The sequence below is a fragment of the Hemiscyllium ocellatum genome, chromosome 3 (genome assembly GCF_020745735.1).
Source record: "Hemiscyllium ocellatum isolate sHemOce1 chromosome 3, sHemOce1.pat.X.cur, whole genome shotgun sequence".
Classification (NCBI taxonomy): Eukaryota; Metazoa; Chordata; class Chondrichthyes; order Orectolobiformes; family Hemiscylliidae; genus Hemiscyllium; species Hemiscyllium ocellatum.
The window spans coordinates 109,776,351-109,783,729 of record NC_083403.1 but is presented as its reverse complement, the minus strand read 5'-3'; positions in this window follow the sequence as shown (position 1 = coordinate 109,783,729).

The window sequence follows — 7,379 nt, the reverse complement described above, 5'->3', positions numbered from 1 at the left end:
TTTCTTTTTTTTCTATTTTTTTTCTATCTTTTCTTTTCTTTTTTTAAAATTATTTCCCCCACACTACCGCCTAACTGCAGTAGTGCTTATTATTTTTATCCCCAGCACCCATGGTGTGTGTGTGCAGGTGTGAGACACAGTGAGAGACACAAAGTGCACAAATCTTTATTTAATTTCCACCACCAGGAAGAAAGGAAACACCCGAGTGGCCTGTGACCCCACTTCTATTCTTTTTTTTTTCTTTTTTTAGTGACAAGCAGTGCCCTTCACATCAAACACTCCTGATTATTTTTTTTTCTTTTTTTTTCTTTTTTTATTATTAACCCCCACACTACGCCTAACTGCGGTAGTGCTTATTGTTTTTAACCCCAGCACCCATGGTGTGTGTGTGCAGGTGTGAGACACAGTGAGAGACACAAAGTGCACAAATCTTTATTTAATTTCCACCACCAGGAAGAAAGGAAACACCCGAGTGGCCTGTGACCCCACTTCTATTCTTATCTGACAGGTAGGATCCCTGATTGGACTGGATTAACAGCCTGAATCAGGGAACTCGTGTTCTATGAGGTTCAACTGTCTGACCTCATTACACTCACTACAGCCCTGGTTAATATTTGTTCCGACATCCACATAACTAAAGCAGATTAGCTGACTCTTCTCACATTGCTGTATTTGGGAGTTTAGAACGAGCAAATTTGTTGCTGTGTTTCCTTTATTGCAAAATCCACCACACTTTAAGAAGTGCTCCACTGATTATGAAGTGTCAGGTGGCCATGCAAAGTACTGTATCTAAATGTAAGTCTTTCCTTTCATTTTTGATAAATGGCAGATTGTCTGACATTTGCCCCTCACATCCCAATTTGGCCAGCTGACATTTCCAGCCAGAAGTGTTGATGTTTGGTGGTGAGATCACTCACAGAACAAGAGGCGAAATATTTTATGTAAGTCAATCTTGTGCACATTTCCAACAATCCTCTTTAGATTTTAGTATGCCCCAGTGCCTGTCAAGCCAGGCAATAACTGCTGGGAGCACCCATCGTCCATTCTGTTTAAAGGGATCAAGATATAAACTTCATGCCATGGAATCTCCTTTCTCTCCATGTAGGACTGGCTTCTTTCATGAAGGTGGGTCTTGCAGATCAGAGTAAATCTTCTCCTGAGTGTCCTTGGGTGCTACATGGTATTCTGCCACGAATCTCACAGTTTTCACTGGGGTGCTGGCTTCTAGGTGCTTTTGTTTTCATAGCTGAAAATGTGTTGCTGGAAAAGCGCAGCAGGTCAGGCAGCATCCAAAGAGCAGGAGAATCGACGTTTCGGGCATGAGCCCTTCTTCAGGAAACGGGAAGCCTTTTCCAGCAACACATTTTCAGCTCTGATCTCCAGCATATGCAGTCCTCACTTTCTCCTCGAAGCTTTTGTTTTCATCCCCACCACACCCTAGACCTTCCACAATATTCGATGGTTTTTGGCCAATAGGGTCATCCAATTGGATCACGGCAATACCTTTTACTGTTGCTATGCCAGCACCTCCATGAACACTCAGTGAGGATTTGCAGAATTAGGAAGGATCTCAATATAGTAAAGAAGGAGAAACTTTTTTACATGTAGAAACATTGGTAATCAGAAGCTGTCTCCCTGGCCTCCTTGCTCCAATGATTATCAAGACCATAATGATCTTTAGAAACTGTAACTCCGTTTGGATTATTACCATAAAAGGGGCATGCCCCCAATGCCTTTCTCAAATGTGTTTTTTTTTCAACCGCAGCAAGAGAATTATTTGCAAATTCTCTTCAAGATTCTCCAGGTGTCACTCCGGTTGCATTCAGAGCAAGAAATTCAGGTTTTTCAGACTATCATTTTTTACAAGTTATTATTTTCCTTTTGTTCACTTGTACAAAAGTTAACTTTAATTAAGACAAGTTGAAATTTTAACTGCTTTAGAAGCATAACAATAATCTTAAAATGCTTGTTCCGGTCTTCTGCCAGTTATTCCAGCTAATCCGAATCAGCAAACAGCTGTTATTATAGGACAGAAGAAAATAACTATTGTAACCAGTCAGGTGAAATAATTTCCTCCCACGTTAAAAGTATAAACTTTGAAAAGAATAAATACAAAGTAAAACATTGTTAATTATTTCTGAATATGTTGGTTTCATATAATGTGATACAATAATGTGTTAAAGATGTAAAGATTAAAATGTTTTGTTTTCATGTATAAAACCTGGCATATTTACAACACAGTGAAAGTTAAAATATAGATTTTATTTTAAAGATCTGCTTAAACAACATGTTTAATGGTAAGCATTATTTTTGCTCTCAATCTGGTGCAAATACTTTTTAGTTGTGTATTCTTATAGATTAGTGGATATTCCATTGACAAATGTTTAATATTCCAAATTCAAGATTGCTAACAGAACATGATGATATTAACAAAATTGTTAATATCACATTATATCATAAACTGTTTTAAGTATATTTTAAATCCCCCAATTAGTTTTGTATGCATACCTCGTTTGACCCTGTACCTTGTACACTTCTGGTTCTTAATAGCTGCATTGTAGCACAAGGTACTCTTACTATTTTTATAAATGTTAACAGCATTTATAAAAACACAGTCACTAACCTGCACTCAGTTCTTTCAAAGCAAACATTGTTCATCCAACTTTCCAGTTTCCATTCCTCTTGAGGGGCTCCATATGCAATAAAGATTAATTCTTGCTCCATTTGTCCTCTGTCCAGCTCCTGCAATTTTGTTGCTAACTTCAGACACTTTTTTTAAAACCAAGTTATTGGGTTTGCAACATCTTAAAATGTACTTAAGTGTACTAATTTAGTCACTTAGTTTAACTGCCTACTACAAAGCAAGATCAATGAAAATTTGTGGTGACAATTCTGAAAAGTCATTTGAAAGTATCATTCATTCACCCTCCCTTAACATGACAAGATATTGCTTAATTAGATTAAAACCGATCCACTTGATTGAATACCTTGTCAAAAACAAAAGAAAAAGTCTGCAAGATGTGGCAACTTATGAGCTGCAGAAGCTAGGCAAGTTTCTTATGGTGGATCACTTAAAGTATGTTGAGCTAATAGGTCAGCACGTATATTTGCATATGTCCCTAATGTCTGGGCAGTTAAGATGAGCATGGCACAATAATGTAGAACTCTGGTATGGAGGAGAGGATCCTGATCATCGATGACCATAGAGCATAGACAATAGTATCCAAAAAGGAAAGTGAGCCAGTTACAAACTCATAGCATCATACGGAACAGGAAGAGACCATTCTGCCCATTAAACCTGTAATGGGTCTTCAGAAGAGCTTCCCAACGCATCTCACTGCCTTGCTCTTTTCCAATATGCTGACAAATTTCTCCTGTTTAGAAGTTTACCCAATTCCTCTTGAAAAAGTTACTACTGAATCTGTGTCTGCTGTTGTTGAAAGGAAACTTTAGATCTTGAACAATTGATTCAAGACCTTTATGTATGTAATCCTTAATAGAAGGCTGGAAAATTCCAAAGGTGATAAACAGCACATACTTCATCATAATTAACATGAGGCATGTTTGGAAATGACAATGTTTGTTGATGTTAGGACAGTCCAGCACGGGCTCCCGACCTCGAAGTGCAGTCCAGCGCGGGCTCCCGGCCTTAAAGATTGTAATGCTGAACATTTACCTTTATTTATTCTTTTTCTAATTTATATCTGAGATTTTGTACCTCGGTATCTTTGCACCTAAGATGGCATTGGAAATGGCAAAGTTGTTCACTTTTCACTGTACCTATCTATCCTTGTACTTCAATATATGTGAACCCAGTTCTAATTCTAACTACAACTTGCATTTTTATTTTAACATATCCCAATATATGCCAAACCACTTCACAATATCAAAAACAATAGCTGGAATTCAAGGACATGCGGACAGCCAGAGTCGGGAGAGTAGAGTTTGAGGAGCATTCAGAAGGCGGAGCGAAAGGCAAAAGAATAGAATGATTGACAGAGAGAATGTGTCAAGGGTTTGAAGCCAAAGGAGTTGAAAGTTCAAAGTGAAACAGAGAAAGGGAAGGATGAAAAGGAAATTGAAATCAGAAGAAATGTTACATGCTGGCATGTAGAGCTGGAAGCAGTCATCAAAGTAAAACCTGAGAGAATTTATTGACCCAGTCTGGAGTTTTGAATTTACAATGACAATGGACAGAGAACAATGGAGATTTAAGAGGACACGAGCAATAGGGAACTAGGATTTAATATAGGGCAGGATAAGTTCAGCAGAGTTTTAAAAGAGCTGTTGGAATGTCAAGAGATTGGTAGTAGAATATTAGAGCTTTCAAGCTGGGGAGTAATGAAAGCAGGGATGATGGTTTCCGTAAGAGTGGGACTGAACAACAGATTTGATGGCATTGGTAATGGATAGAGATTAATGGCCAATGGAACATTCCCAGCACACATCTTGTTTACATCACTTGGACACATTAAGCAAAAGTGAGGACTGCAGACACTGGAAAACCGGTTTTAGGTCAGAGTGGTGCTGGAAAAGCACAGCAGGTCAGGCAGCATCCGAGGAGCAGGAAAATCAACGTTTCGGGCAGGAACCTTTAATTAGTAATGAAAAGGGCTTTTGCCCGAAATGTCGATTTTCCTGCTCCTCAGATGCTGCCTGACCTGCTGTGCTTTTCCAGCACCACACTGATCTAAACTCACTTGGACGGGAGTTAAAATAAGAAAATTCATGAGAACGGACCGAGGATTGCAGTCCACAATTAATCTATACTCGATCATCTTGCTACTTACTGATTTCCATGATTTTGGCTTGCAGCCAGCAGTATCTGCTGTTTATTTGTGCATACCATAAACAGAGGGCATGATTTTGAGTGATTTTTCGCTGCTGGAAGTGATGTCAAGAAGCAAATCAGATTTGTGGGGAGTTTATAAGGAAGACCAGAAATTAGAGAAATGGATAGTGGGTGGATATTCAAAAACTTTGGCTCAAATGATAGTTCAATAGAACTGTAGACCTCAGCTAAAACATTCACTCCATTGATCTACAGATCCATCATCATTGCACCCCCGACAGCTTAAAAAGATCAGGTTTATTTCAAAGGTTGTGTCATTAGAGGATTTGCAAAATATGCAATGAGAATATTCTGAACTATATGGATTTTATTCATTTGTAATCCCGACACCACACCCAAAGTTTTTGTTTAATTAGCAGTTTAATCTGTGTCATAGAGTTTCAGCTATACATAAATTGCTTGCATGTTTTTCTGTCCTAACTTACAATCTTATGTGAGGCAATTGATATCATGGATTTTGCCAGAGATATCAAAGTGAAAGTATCGCATTAGATTGGAAACAGTGCAGGAAAATTTACAAACCCAAGTCTTTCATAAACTATCTCCAATCCAGTAAAAGCTAACAGTCAATGAAAGATCATGTTGGGTCTGCAAGAACACTCATCTCCTGCTTTTCCCTTTCAGTCGGTCATGATGATACTCTGGGTAGCACTCAGCTTACATGAAAAAAAAACCTTAGATTATAAAAGCACTGTATGTGGTAACAAGCACGCTTTGAGTAAAGAACCAGACATTGGATCCAGCTAATTAATCCACAATCTAAATTTTGGAATTTAAAGTTACTGAATTATAAGCTGACATCACCCTTACAGAAGGCATTTATACAAGAGTTAAACACCTTTTGTATATATGTAATGTTCCCACTACGTACAACATCTACCATGGATATCCCATATGTTGAGAGCTCCTAGTCACAGCCAAGTTGTCTGTGGAGGTAGCAGTAGGAGATAAGACACCTTCAGGGAAAAACGGAGGGGATCAATCTGCATTGCTCATATGCACATATTGGTGGGTCATGTGTGGCATTGGCAAGAGCTGAGGATGGGCCTCCTGCAATCCTCACGCTCAGGAACTGAAATGTTATCCGAGAGAGAGAGAGACTGGAGAGGTCAACTGGAGAATAACTTCCCAAAATATTAAGAGGAGAAATGGAAGAAACATACTCTAAACTATTTTCACAGATGTTGATAAAAACGCAAGTTCATTTTGAAGGCAGTAAAAGAAATTCTTCAAGGTAATTGCTGTGTTATAAAGGACAAAATTAAATTGGATTAATGCTTTTAGACCGGGTTCAGACTTCCTGAAAAGAATACCATTTTACTGGATTCTCTGATGTGACCTGTGAAAGTGAACACAATACGTACAGTAACTTTGGGGTGGGCAGGTCAGCAACAAGCAAAGAGGTCTCTCTCAATGGGGACCCTCTTCTATTTGTGTCTCCTGCAATCAGGCAGAATGTTTTTGAACAAGAGTCCACAGTTTCCGTGCCACCTACACCTCCAATATCTTCTGTCCACCTCTCTACCCCTTCAACCCCCCACCACCTTTCCAATACCCCCTCTAAGCCTCCAGTAGCCACTCCGCCCTCAGAAGCCTGCAGGCAAGTCTGACAGGGTTTGGTTAAGTTCCCAACATGGCATGTGCCCCTGCCACCTTTCAACTTGATTAAATACCCTGCCAAATCCAGCTGCATGCAAGAGTGTTCATGTATATTGTAATTTGCTTGGAACTCAAAACATTAACTTTGTCTTTCCCTCCACAGCTACTGCCGGACCTGTTGAGTTTCTCCAACACTCTATTTTTGTTCCAAATCTCCTGCATCTGTGGTACTTTGCTTTTATTTAAATATGTTGATACAGTCTTTTTTCCAATCGCCAACTGCCTCTTCTCTGTGGAAAATAAACATTTTTGCCTGCACTTAGTTTGACCTTATATCCATTCGTCTTTGCTCACAGTCCCTGAGAACAGTATGAGGTAGGATTTCCATTGAGATGATCCTGAAAAGCAGCAGAAGTATTGGTTTGGACCCTGTCTACAGGCTTTTGATTAATTTCTGCCAAAGTTGTAACAGGACATGGAGAGAATTCATGCAGAAATTGCTGGAAACTGGTTATATTTAGCGAATCTTTCCTATTCCTTAATTATTTTAATTATCTCCATTAAATAACTTATTCATAAGGGCTGAACAACTAGGAGCAGGAATAAGCAACTTTAACCCCTCAAGCCTGCTCTGCAGATTGATGCAATCACAGCTGATCTCATCTCAGCCTCAACTGCATATTCCTACCTACTCTCCATAACCCTTCAACCCATTACTCATTAAAAATGTGTCTGATTCCTCCTTAAATTTACCTCAATGTCCCAGCATCTACCACAGTCTGGGGTAGTGAATTCCATAGGTTCATGACTCTGAGAACTCCAGGGTGAGAGAGGTCGGCACCTAAGGCTGGAGTCTTTTGTGGATATACCCATTTCAAACAAGTATACTGTTTTGGAAAATGTAGGGGGTGATGGATTCTCAGGAGAA